The sequence below is a fragment of the Oncorhynchus nerka genome, linkage group LG13 (genome assembly GCF_034236695.1).
Source record: "Oncorhynchus nerka isolate Pitt River linkage group LG13, Oner_Uvic_2.0, whole genome shotgun sequence".
Lineage (NCBI taxonomy): Eukaryota > Metazoa > Chordata > Actinopteri > Salmoniformes > Salmonidae > Oncorhynchus > Oncorhynchus nerka.
The window spans coordinates 59,301,638-59,315,267 of NC_088408.1; the positions used below are offsets into that span (position 1 = coordinate 59,301,638).

At 40.7% G+C, this 13,630-nt stretch overlaps 1 long non-coding RNA gene across 1 annotated transcript; it reads right to left on the minus strand.

Moving 5' to 3' along the window:
- Window positions 1-11,316: 11,316 nt before the first annotated feature.
- On the minus strand, window positions 11,317-13,340 carry LOC115140539 (uncharacterized). The gene is made up of 2 exons (XR_003865255.2): window positions 13,179-13,340; window positions 11,317-12,509 (listed from the first exon to the last, which is right to left on the minus strand). It is a non-coding gene; the product is annotated as an uncharacterized LOC115140539 (long non-coding RNA).
- Between the last annotated feature and the right edge of the window lie 290 nt (window positions 13,341-13,630).

The window sequence follows — 13,630 nt, forward strand, 5'->3', positions numbered from 1 at the left end:
AACACATTTGAAGTTTTGAAATGGCCTTGTCAAAGTCCAGACCTAATCCCAACCGAGATGTTGTAGCAGGACTTGAAATGAGCCGTTCATGCTTGAAAACCCACAAATGTCGCTGAGTTAATAAGACGGTTCTGCATGGAAGAGTGGGCCAAAACTCATCCACAGTGACGTGCGAGACTCTACTGGAGCATTTGGTTGGAGTCATTGCAACTAAAGGTGGCACAACCAGCTACTGAGTGTAAGTGGGCAATTACTTTTTCACACAGGGGCATCGCATAACCTTGTTTAAGAAATAAATGAAATAAGTATGTAATTGTTGTGTTATTTGTTCACTCAGATTTCCTTTATCTAATATTAGGTTTTGGTTAAAGATCTGATAAAATTCTGTTTAACAAATATGCAAAAGTAGAGAAAATTAGAAAGGTGGCAAATACTTTTTCACAGCACTGTACATTAACGGAGAGATGGCAAACAATGCCTTGAGGTAGGAAACACAGTCATTCGTGTTTTAAGGCTTTCAAGAGAAAGGAGACAAATACCACGGAGTGCGCTCTCATTTTTCTCTAGCTGAGGCCAAGAAAATCCGTGCTAAGAACACTTCAGGCACATAGAGACCACCCTGGCATGTGGGCTATGTGTATCCCCAGCCTCTATACTCGGGCGTCAAGAGACTTACCGAGTTCCCCTCAAACAACGTAGTAGACAAGCGCTGCACGGAGATGAGCAATACGGTTCTCAGTGGGGGCAATTTGCTGATAGAGACATTCTGTACTACGGCTTTGATGGGTTTTATTCAAAACTATGTAGCCTTAGGGTTTGGCATGAGAATAAGGCATGCATTTCCCTTGTTAGTCTACTCCGTTGCATTCATGTTATGCTGTCCAACATTGTATAAATACTGAACCAGAACCAGTACCACTACAATCATGTTGTCAATATATAACTAGTGTCTCCACAAAGTTGGTTTATTTTTACAGGTTACATGTCATCCATTCTATAGGTTCTGCCAAGAAATCTGACCAAAGGACAGAAAAACCTGCTTTGAAGAAACCCTTGCTCTTTAAATAATTAAAATATTAATACAAATGAATTGATCTGACTCCAATCCCATTTGCAGGTCATTAGCTTCAAGACAGATCTCATTATCTGACTGAAGAAGTTCAGTACAATTCATACTCACAGAATGCCTTGACTGACTCACATTTCCCAGCCATATCAAAGAGGCATTCCATCCACATATTTGCACAATGCAGCTCGCAGTTCTGCTCTTCGTATTTCTGTATCTAAATGATAAATGTCATATCGTAATGGCTTTTTCAGTCACTCCGATTTTTTGGTTTCATCCCAGCGCAGATTTTGGATTCTGCATCTTCTATGTGCAAAATCCATATCAAAGGGTCAGAGGTCAATAAATTAGACCTTTATCTAAAAATAACAAGAATTAATATGAGCCTATTATAGTTATATATATAATATTATAATAGTAGTGCACTGAAATATTAACCTATTGCTTGTATAGTTTTCCTTTCTTTAAAGGAGCACTAAAGTTCTCTCATAGAGTGATCTAGTCTTGAGCAATTAATAGCAATAACTTAATTATAGCAACGGCTCCTTTTGCAGGTCAGGACAGTGCTCAACTGAGCTTAACTCTAAGGACTTTTCAGTGCTCAATTCAAAAGCCAAATGGTTAGCCATACTGTATCCTCATTTTCACAGAATCTGCTAGATGAGATCCAAACCCTAACTAAATCTATGAAAACTATGGTAAGCACTGGTGTAGTGAGCAGCTATGGTGGAATGTCAGGATTAGATTTTCAGGAGATTAACTGTGCATGGAGGAGAAGCTGACAGCTCCATCTGCTTCTTTATTGGAAAACACACACATGCCCATGCACACACACACACACGCACACACAAACACAAAGTAGGCCTACGCAAGATTGACTGACAAAATAAGTTTGTCTACCATAGAACAAAACAAAATAAACACACTGAAAACATCAAATATACTTCGGCTGTAGAATGTTTTACTGACTTGTGAAAGTGCGGCGCATTACATGGTCCATGTTGGTGGGAACGGTTGAAGGATGTCAGAGAAGTCTCTAGCAAAGCCATGCTGAGCGTATGGCTCAGTGAGTGGTGGGCACACAGACAGATTTCACAGGTCAGCCACAAAAGGTTAACGAGATGTCAAATGAGGATCAAACCTGAGGTGAGTAGATGCCTGGATGCATTCTTCCAGGGCACATTCCGCCTCACTTCTTTAGTGCTACAGTATTTAACTCGCCTGCTGCTTCTCTGGGAAATGAACCTTGCACCATTACTTTCACTGATGTGTTTATAAAATGGCATAATCTGTAGTCCAAATGGTACATCTTATCTGTAGTATAATCAAACTCCTGGAACCCGTATTGGTTTATAGTCAGCAACCACCGTCCATTGACGTTGTAGCGGGATACCAAAGAATCTAAGAGCAGTATATGCTGGAGAGGTGACATCTGTTTCCGCCTCCACTTCCATATCTACCTTTTCTAGTTTTGACTTCAAGTTAGCACTGATATGGCACTGTCCATGGTGCTGGATACATGTGCACCCTTTTTTAGGGCACGACAAGAGATTCCTTTTAGCTTGTTAGATGTTATCATCGTAACCTGCAGCTTCTACAATGGAAGTCACAGCAGATGTGTTAACCAAGGATTGTCTTACATTGCTTTGCCTTGTTGTGACTGTCTTGGCAGCAGAATGTAACCAAGATGAATGTAACTCGGGCTATTTTGGCTGCCCAGACATCAATTGACCCACTTCACCAACTCTCCACAAGAGCCTCACAACTCATTAGATTACATGTAAATAATCACTCTTTCTGAGTGATAATTCGTTTTGGAGCCATACTATGTAATGGAGTACAATTACTTCACAACAGTCAGCAAAAACATGGTAAACCTAATGCACTCTATGGGAATATCGGCCTAGCTGTTAAGTTATTCATGGTGATTATGGGGGGTGAAAAATGGGAACACGCATGTTTTCCCCTTTATAATTAAGAAATAAGGCACAAGGGGATGTGGTATATGGCCAATGTACCACGACTAAGGGCTGTTCTTAACGGAGTGCCTGGATACAGCCCTTAGCCGTACTATATTGGCCATATACCACAAACCCTCGAGATGCCTTATTGCTATTATAAATTGGTTACCAAAGTAATTAGAACAGTAAAAATAAATGTTTTGTCATACCCGTGAACCACGGCTTTCAGCCTATCAGCATACAGGGCACGAACCACCCAGTTTATAATGTAAAATATATAATACTATTGTGTTTCAATGTTGACCTTAAAAGCTCTAGTCTATGCTCTGTGAGCACCAAAACACGCTTTTTAAGGCCAATGAAATCCAGACAAGCTCTGAAAACCTGTCACGCACTTACAAGCCCCAATACAAAGAGACAAATTAAAGCAGTATTAGAGAAGACAGGTCTGACAATCTAGGAAACCTGTCAGAGCTCTCATGCATGCCTCTCAATGCCTCACCAATACAGATAGGTCCTCAGATAAGGCATCACCAAACATGATCCGGTGTTGAACACTTACCTACTGTGTTCACATAGGGATCACACATACCAAGAACGGTCTATTTAAAAATGTTTCGATAATACATAGCTCGATATGATCAGAGAGTAGAAGATTTTGGAAACACTTCTTCACCCAGGAAGAGGAGTACATGCACAGTGCATTTGGAAAGTATTCAGACCCTTTGAATTTCTCATTTTGTTACATTAAAACCTTATTCTAAAATTAATGTAATTTCCCCCCCTAATCAATCTACACACAATACCAATGCAATACATTTTCACAAAAACTGAAATATCACATTTACATAAGTATTCAGACCCTTTACTCAGTACTTTGTTGAAGAACCTTTGGCAGTGACTACAGCATTGCGTCTTCTTGGGTATGACGCTACAGGCTTGGCACACCTGTATTTGGGGAGTTTCTCCCATTTTTCTCTGCGGATCCTCTCAAGATCTGTTAGGTTGGATGGAGAGCATCGCTGCACAGCTATTTTCAGGTCTCTCCAGAGATGTTAGAATGGGTTTCTGGCTGGGCCATTCAAGGACATTCAGAGACTTGTCCCGAAGCCACTCCTGCGTTGTCTTGGCTGTGTGCTTCCTGTTGGAAGGTGAACCTTTGCTCCAGTCCTGAGCGCTGTGGAGTAGGTTTTCATCAAGGATCTCTCTGTACTCTGCTCTGTTCATCTTTCCCTTGATCCTGACTGTCTCACAGTCTATGCTACTGAAAAACATCTCCACAGCATGATGCTGCCACCACCATGCTTCGCCGTAGGGATGGTACCTGGTTTCCTCCAGACATGACGCTTGGCATTCAGGCCGAAGAGTTCAATCTTGGTTTCATCAGACCAGAGAATCTTGTTTCTCATGGTCTGAGAGTCCTTTAGGTGCCTTTTGGTAAACTCGGCTGTCACGTGCCTTTCACTGAGGAGTGACTTCCGTTGGCCACTCTACCATAAAGGTCTGATTTGTTGGAGTGCTTCAGACATAGCTGAACTCTGGAGCTCTGTCAGAGTGACCATAGGATTCTTAGTCACCTCCCTGACCAAGGCCATTCTCCTTCGATTGCTGTTTGGCTGGGCGGCCAGCTCTAGGAAGAGTCTTGGTGGTTCCAAACTTCTTTAATTTAAAAATGATGGAGGCCACTGTGTTCTTGGGGACCTTCAATGCTGCAGAAATGTTTTGGTACCCTTCCCCAGATCTGTGCCTCGACACAATCCTGTCTCGGAGCTCTGAAGACAATTCCTTTGACATCATGGCTTGGTTTTTGATCTTACATTCACTGTCAACTGTGGGACATTTATATAGACAGTTGTGTGCCTTTCCTAATCATGTCCAATCAATTGCATTTACCACAGGTGGATTCCAATCAAGTTGTAGAAACATCCCAAGGATCATCAATGGAAACAGGATGCATCTCAGGTCAATTTCAAGTCTAATAGCAAACGGTCTGACTATTTATGTAAATAAGTTATTTCTGTTTTTATTTTTAATACATTTGCAAATATTTCTAAAACCCTTTTTTCATTTTGTCATTATAGGGTATTGTGTGTAGATTGATGAGGAATTGTTTTTACTTAATCCATTTTAGAAAAGGGCTGTAAACGTAAGAAAATGTGGATAAAGTCAAGGGGACTGAATACTTTCCAAATGCACCTTACATAGAGTAACTGACTTTAAATACAATCAAATCCAAATGCTTGTCTGACAATCAGTTTCTAAGCAATCTGAAGCATCTGTTAACCACAATTCCTAGCATCACCTTTTGTCCCTACAAAAGTTACAAAGACAGAACAGAGGAGACGGAGAAAGAACAGACCGCGCACGGCCGTGTAATTCACATCTGATAGCACTAACAGAGCCTGCCAGATGTAATGTGGATTCCATTCAGTGCCAGGGTATTGCAGGATATCAGCCCCATTGCCAACCCCAGCCTGTCAGATTCCTGAGAGTCATTACTGAGTTGAAAATGGGTCTAGTCTCCCTGGAGAATGTGAGAGCTCTATACTCTAAAACAGAGGGAAATGTGTCTGTGACTGTGCTAGGGCTTTTTGGACACCTAATTATAATCCATAGCTGACGGGTTGAGTGTTTGATTTGAGATGGTCAAATATGCCCAGAAATAAGCATTTGATGGATTCACATGCAGTAGTTATACCTCTGATTGTTTCTGTGTATTGGGGTTTAAGGAGGAATGACAATTGGAAACTTGATCTTACACTGCAAGGGATAATGACTATTGCAGACATAAAAACATGCACTCTGGTTACACAATGTGATATACAGTGTTGGGGAAGCTACTCTGAAAATATAGTTTACCAAGTTACCATTATTATCTACCTCACCCATATTGTATTATTTTTAATTTTAAGTAGTGTGTATTTTAAGTCGTTAGCTACAGCGCTAACCAAAGTATTTAACTGCTTAAAACACTACTAATATTTGAATTGAGTTTAACTACCACCAAGCTACTGCAAAATGTAGTTAAATTACTAGTTTAACTACACCCCTCCCCAACACTGGTGATATGCTGTATTGTATAGTAAGAATATTGATATATTGTGTAGACATGAAATATTGAGCGCACTTTTTCCTCTTAAATATGTGATGTAGGGGTTCCCCGGATTTGTTCAGTGGTCCTCAGAAGGAAAAGGGTTGAGAAACCCACCTTTAAGTAATGCAAAGAAATAGAGGGCTATGGCTTCACACATACTGTAGAGGCTGTATGATTTGATTCAAAGTATAGGGTGTACAAGCATTACTCAAAGGAGCTAACGCACAGATATACCTACTGTATTCTGCTGTACACATCACTCAACATAACCCTGTGAGGAGGGCATTTCACTACTATTCTCTTATTTTAACACTTACACCATCTATATTAGTTCATTCATGTCCATCAAAGAAAATATCTAAATATCGACGAATCACCACAGATTTCTTTCTTCTAATACTTGTCTTGGGTTAACTAGTTTCCTAGCAACCACCGTAAGACAATATTTTAATAGTTGCATTACCATGACCCATTTTTCTGGAGCAATCCAAGGCGGTTAAATATCATTTGCAGGATCAATTTAAAAGTAAATGGAATATCTAAAACTCATATAAACCTTCTGTTTAAAAGGGACTGTGAGTTGGATAAATGTTTATCCTTTTCAAAATGTAAGTCTAATAAAGCATGAACTATATGGCCAAAAGTATGTGGACAGCTGCATGGCGAACATCTCATTCCAAAATCATGGGCATTACTATGGAGTTGGCCCACCCTTTGCTGCTATAACAGCCTCCACTCTTCTGGGAAGGCTTTCCACTAGATGTTGGAAAACTGCTGCGGGGACTTGCCACAAGAGCATTTGTGAGGTCGGGCACTGATTTGGCCGATTAGGCCTGGCTCGCAGTAGGCGTTCCAATTCATCCCAAAGGTGTTCAATGGGGTTGAGGTCAGGGCTCTGTACAGGCCAGTCAAATTCTTCCACACCGATCTCGACAAACCATTTCTGTATGGACCTCACTTTGTGCAATGGGGCATTGTCATACTGAAACAGGAAAGGGCCTTCCCCAAACTGTTGCCACAAAGTTGGAAACACAGAATCATCTAGAATGTCATTGTTTGCTGTAGCATTAATATTTCCCTTCACTGGAACTAAGGGGCATAGCCCGAACCATGAAAAACAGCCCCAGACCATTATTCCTCCTCCACCAAACTTTACAGTTGGAACTATGCATTCGGGCATTTCCACTGCTCCAGAGTCCAATGAAGGCAAGCTTTACAACACTCCAGCCAACGCTTGGCATTGCGCATGGTGATCTTAGGCTTGTGTGCGGCTGCTTGGCCGTAGGAACCCATTTCATTAAGCTTCCGACTAATAGTTATTGTGCTGATGTTGCTTCCAGTGGCAGTTTAGAACTCAGTATTGAGTGTTGCAACCGAGGACAGACTATTTTTTACTTGCTACACACTTTAGCACTAGGTGGTCCCATTCGGTGAGCTTGTGTGGTCTACCACTTCGCGGCTGAGATGTTGTTGCTCCTAGACGTTTCCACTTCACAATAACAGCACTTACAGTTGACAGGGGCAGCTTTAGCAGGGCAGACATTTAACAAACTGACTTGTTGGAAAGGTGGCATCCCGTTGAACGTCAATGAGCTCTTCAGTAAGGTCATTCTAATTACAATGTTTGTCTATGGAGATTGCAAGGCTGTGCGCTTGATTTTATACACCTGTCAGCAACGGGTGTGGCTAAAATAGCCGATTCCACTAATTTGAAGGTGTGTTCACATACTTTTGTATATATATCTCTCCCGTATCCTCAATGCATGAGCCAGCAACATGCGCTGCAATTTGTTGTTAGATCACCACCTTGTGGTCAAGATTGATCTTGAGGCAAGGCTTTTATTGAACCAATCATCCATGTTAGGGTCTAATAAATATGATGTATGATGTTTTAATACTAATGAAAGGAATTGGACTTACTGTGTAACAGGCAAAGATAATGGATGGCATACAAATGTAACAATGAAGAACAATTAGCCTAGGTTGAGTTATGGTTTCAATTATTCTGACCATTCCCACTGTCGTTTGCATAATGAAAGTTGATCCTGTCTTGGAACATGGCGGATGGTTTCAGGTCTTGTGATTTTGCTCTTCTCAATGGACGTGTTGAAACTGTTATCTCTGAACATCCCACTTTTCAGATTGGGTTCTGAAAACTGCCAATAAAAGTTGCCTAATGGGATAGGGAAAATTGAACAGAATCAGGTTAAAATCAAATCAAATTTTATTTGTCACATACACATGGTTAGCAGATGTTAATGCGAGTGTAGCAAAATGCTTGTGCTTCTAGTTCCGACAATGCAGTAATAGCCAACGAGTAATCTAACTAACAATTCCATAACTACTACTTTATACACACAAGTGTAAAGGGATAAAGAATATGTACATAAAGATATATGAATGAGTGATGGTACAGAGCGGCATAGGCAAGATGCAGTAGATGGTATCGAGTACAGTATATACATATGAGATGAGTATGTAAACAAAGTGGAGTAGTTTAAAGTGGCTAGTGACACATGTATTACATAAAGATGCAGTAGATGATATAGAGTACAGTATATACGTTCAGACAGATCCGTCTATATAATCATGTTGTTTTCCACATTGTGCGTTTTTTAGATTGTCATGCTGTTTATGGCACCTTTATTTCATGAACGGTTGGGTCTCTTGCCTCCATATTTGGTTTGATGTCTATTAGAATGGGTGGTTTGTCTTTGTACTGAAATAGACAACTATTGGGTCAGTGCTTTGATAATCAAAAACAAAATGCAAACCTATTTTTGGGGTGTATAACATTTATTTGCAATATGGTTAAAAGAAAGGTACATTAGTTGGAAACACTAAGGCTATCTTATTGAAATATTAGGTTACTTATTATGAATGTGTAGTTTCAGGCTACTGAATTGTTGCTGTGAAATTACAAATTGCTGCAATTCAATCAAACCTACCATGGCAATGTTGCACACACACATACACCTTCCCTGAAAACTGAAAGCATAGAGGCTACCGCTACCCTGTGAGTAGTGACCATGGGAAAAAAGCCACCATGCAAACCACATTGCGGGTTCAATTTAAATGATCCCCATAACAACCTGAGGAAGACTCACCCAGAGACATTATACCCACAGAGGGCACAAGGGCATGTGCCCCCTCAGAATTCTAATAATTTATTACATATTTCAGATGATTACTAAATTATTTATGATCATAATTATTTATAAAAAAATATCGGTATTTTACAGAGAGGGCACATTGACTGGAGAAGGAAAAGCATACCCCATATTCTCCCAAGTAAGTGTTCCTTCCTTGTTCCTTCCAAAGTGCAGCACAGAGGCAGGACGCTAGATACTCTAGTGCAGTGGTTCCCAAACTGTGGGTAGTGCATCATCAGTTCATCTTGTCATGTTAGTCATTGCATAACTTAGAGCAATGGTTCCTAACTTTCTTCGGTTACTGTACCACCAACTGAATTTAGCTCTGTCCAGAGTACCCCTGAAGTACCCCCTCATGTACATTTGACCAGTAAGCCTGTGATCTCATTAGTCTACTCAAGTACTCCCAGTGGATAGGCCAGGGACCACCAGAGGTGCTTGTACTCCTGGTTGGGAACCACTGCTTTAGAGATCTATTTGTAACTTGTCAGAAATGTCCGGATCAACTAGCCCATGTCAGCTAACTATTTGTTATTTAGTTTTTTTTAGCACATACAGTGTGGAGAACAAGTATTTGATACACTGCCGATTTTGCAGGTTTTTCTACTTACAAAGCATGTAGAGGTCTGTAATTTTTATCATAGGTACATTTCAACTGTGAAAGACGGAATCGAAAACAAAAATCCAGAAAATCACATTGTATGATTTTTAAGTAATTAATTTGCATTTTATAAATAAGTATTTGATACATCAGAAAAGCAGAACTTAATATTTTGTACAGAAACCTTTGTTTGGAATTACAGAGATCATACGTTTCCTGTAGTTCTTGACCAGGTTTGCACACACTGCAGCAAGGATTTTGGCTCACTCCTCCATACAGACCTTCTCCAGATCCTTCAGGTTTCGGGGCTGTCGTTGGGCAATAGGAACTTTCAGCTCACTCCAAAGATTTTCTATTGGGTTCAGGTCTGGAGACTGGCTAGGCCACTCCAGGACCTTGAGATGCTTCTTACGGAGCCACTCCACTTAGTTGCCCTGGCTGTGTGTTTCGGGTCGTTGTCATGCTGGAAGACCCAATCACGACCCATCTTCAATGCTCTTACTGAGGGAAGGAGGTTGTTGGCCAAGATCTTGTGATACATGGCCCCATCCATCCTCCCCTCAATGCGGTGCAGTCAACCTGTCCCCTTTGCAGAAAAGCATCCCCAAAGAATGATGTTTCCACCTCCAAGCTTCACAGTTGGGATGGTGTTCTTGGGGTTGTACTCATCCTTCTCCTTCCTCCAAACACGGCGAGTGAAGTTTAGACCAAAAAGCTCTATTTTTGTCTCATCAGACCACATGACATTCTTTGATCCCAGGCTGTGTCACGGTCGGCCGTGACCAGGAGACCCATGAGGCAGTGCACAATCGGCCCAGCGTCATCCAGGTTAGGAGAGGGTTTGGCTGTCCGGGATTTCCTTGTCTCATCGCGCTCTAGCGACGCCTTGTGGCTGGCCGGGCGTCTGCAAGCTGGACAGTGTTTCCTCCGACACATTGGTGCGGCTGGTTTCCGGGTTAAGCGAGCAGTATGTCAAGAAGCAGTGCAATTTGGCAGGGTCGTGTTTCGAAGGATGCATGGCTCTCGACCTTCGCCTCTCCCATGTCTGTAGGGAAGTTGCAGCGATGGGCCAAGACTAACTACCAATTGGATATCATGAAAAAGGGGTAAAACTTTTTCTTTTTTTAAAACACTGGTTTTCATAGCTTCATTGTCATTTAGTGGATGAGTTCTCATTATTTGCAGAATCCATGATTATGAGATGAAGGATTCCCATCCCGACGCACACGAGTACTGTTTTGGCTAGTTGCTACCAACACATATGTAAGTGATAAAAAGGTGTATGGGGGGGGGGGCAATTTGTCATGGTTATATAGTATATAGTGGTTATAGGTAGACATCGGAGTAGGAGAAGTGGCTATAATATTTCTGAACATTATTCAATTAGGCTATTTTCACTAAATGAAAAAGTTTATGAAAAATGATAGACATACGCAATCAAAAACAGTCACAAGGCTCAGGGAATTTATTCTGCAGCTCTGTATAACATTTTGGTCATTTAGCAGATGCTCTGATCCTCCAGAGTGACTTAATGCAGTCATCTTAAAGCAACTGACAAATGTTTTCAGATTTCTATGGAAAATGACCTATAATTACTTACGATACGAGTAAAATATTTTTCCTTCAAAATTGTTTTTATTAAGTAGGTTAAAAAGCAGCTTTTCTGCATTGGAACGGTGTTGGCATACCGCAACAACAGAATGGTGTGGGTGTACACTGGTCATTCAAATAGACCATTGACTCGCCATCTCATCCTCCTCTGGAATGCTGATTGGCCATCATCCTCTATGAGGAAGTAACAAGCATTTTTTAAACAGTCCGTTTGAGATACAAGATTGAGGTGTTTTTTTTGAAGTGCTAGTACTCCAATTTATGCTTTGGCCAAAAATACGAAACAACATTATTTGGATATGAGTTACCAGAATGTACTTTTTAAAGTGACATTTTCACATGCCAGTTACTTTAAGATTGTGGGGGGTAATACTTAGAATTCACCAATCAGTGTAAAGGCAAAGCAAGTATTGTGGTGCTCAGATCACAAACAAAGCTCAATGTTGGGGTATTTCAACTGAAGCCTTGGTAGATGCACAAGACCTACAATGCTATTGGCTAAGCTATATTCAAGTATTTTTATTATTATTCATTTGCATATAGCTTGCAATCACGAGGTACAGAAAATTCAACATATGTAAACAACTCAACAATAATATTTAAGTAAATGTAATAGTCTGTTTATGAAAGTAGACAAAGGATTATATTAAAATGCTGTCTTTCCCCACACAAGGCCTTAGAGTTTCAAACACTGTTTTCATGAATATATCACATTTCTTGCTTTACAACAACGAGATGCATAGGAATATGGAGAACAGTGAAAGTAAGATATGGTGGTGTGGTCTGTCCCTCGTTGGCAGTGACAGCCACAGTGCATTATTACTCACGGTACGAGTTTGAGACTGGCCTAGCGCGTACCAAAAGTAATAATGGACCGTAAAGCAGGCAGATACTCTTGATCTTGTTTTTCTGTGGGACGAAATCCAAGGCGTTTAGAGGAGTCAACAATCCCATCCCACTTTGAAATTACTGCAGGCCTCCAGGTTCATTGTCTGTTGAGGTTAGAGGTAAGGGTAGCTTCCATCTATGTGAAACAATGGGATATTAGCCTACACAACTTGATGTCAACGGTAGGCCACATGATATCAAGGGCTCGTTTTGAATAGCAGAACAATAAATAGGCCCAGAGGGCAGCTTGCCATTAGAGCATTGATCAGCACAAGACATGCCTAATTTCTTGACTCAAATGTAGAAACGAATTCAGGTTTCATAGGCTATCGTTAGAAAATGACAATGAACATCATTTGGCCTGTTTTGAATTGAATAATTGAAACTAGTGCTGTCAATTACACAATTTGAAGTCGACTTCTGATCCTGGGTGCGTCAACACTAGCCTTGCCAGCCGCTTAATCCTGCGAGTTTAAAGTGAACTATTCATTTAACCTCAAAGGATCAGGTGGTTTGCGAGGCTAAATCAACACACCGTGATGCAAAAAAAAAAGTTTGCGATTTTAGGCTTCATGGGGAAACATTTAGATGTTTCAACTACTCAATTGACAAATAATAAATAGCATCTGATAAATTAAACTACGGATAACTAATAGTTTGATTATGAACGTTTTATCCTTGGTTACTTTTGCGTATCATACGACGTCATCATGATTAGCATATTATCAAACAACTGCATACTGAAGTTACTCCTGGAAAAAAAAAAAAGTTATTTTCTAAATAATAAATTGTCCTCACAACTTACCATAGAATAGAGAACACAATGCCAAGCGTCTTGAGACTCCGTGGTTGCAGCTGCCACCTCACCTCTACTCAATTGACTGACTTCAGGCCTATCATCTAGGCCATCTCCCAATTTTGGTTTCATCAATATATACAAATGTTTACTTCCCTTGTGTTCCCTCGCTGAATGGAGAGGACTGGTAGAGGCTGCCCGCTTTGGAAGTGCTTTTTATGCACACCTTCCTGTAGTGGCCAGGAACTTGATGGTCATTCCCAAACCGGAATTCCTGTGTGTGTTTCCAACTGATAAAATAGTTGTGAAGTGCTAACACACTCCATCCTGCAGAAAATGCTCCATGAATGACATCTTCAAAGAACTACGTGCTGTCTAGCATCCAGGTATAAAGCAGCATCAATGGACGTTTTTGTAGGGCCTGATACATTTTTCGTAAGGGAAAATCAAGTTCAACATTT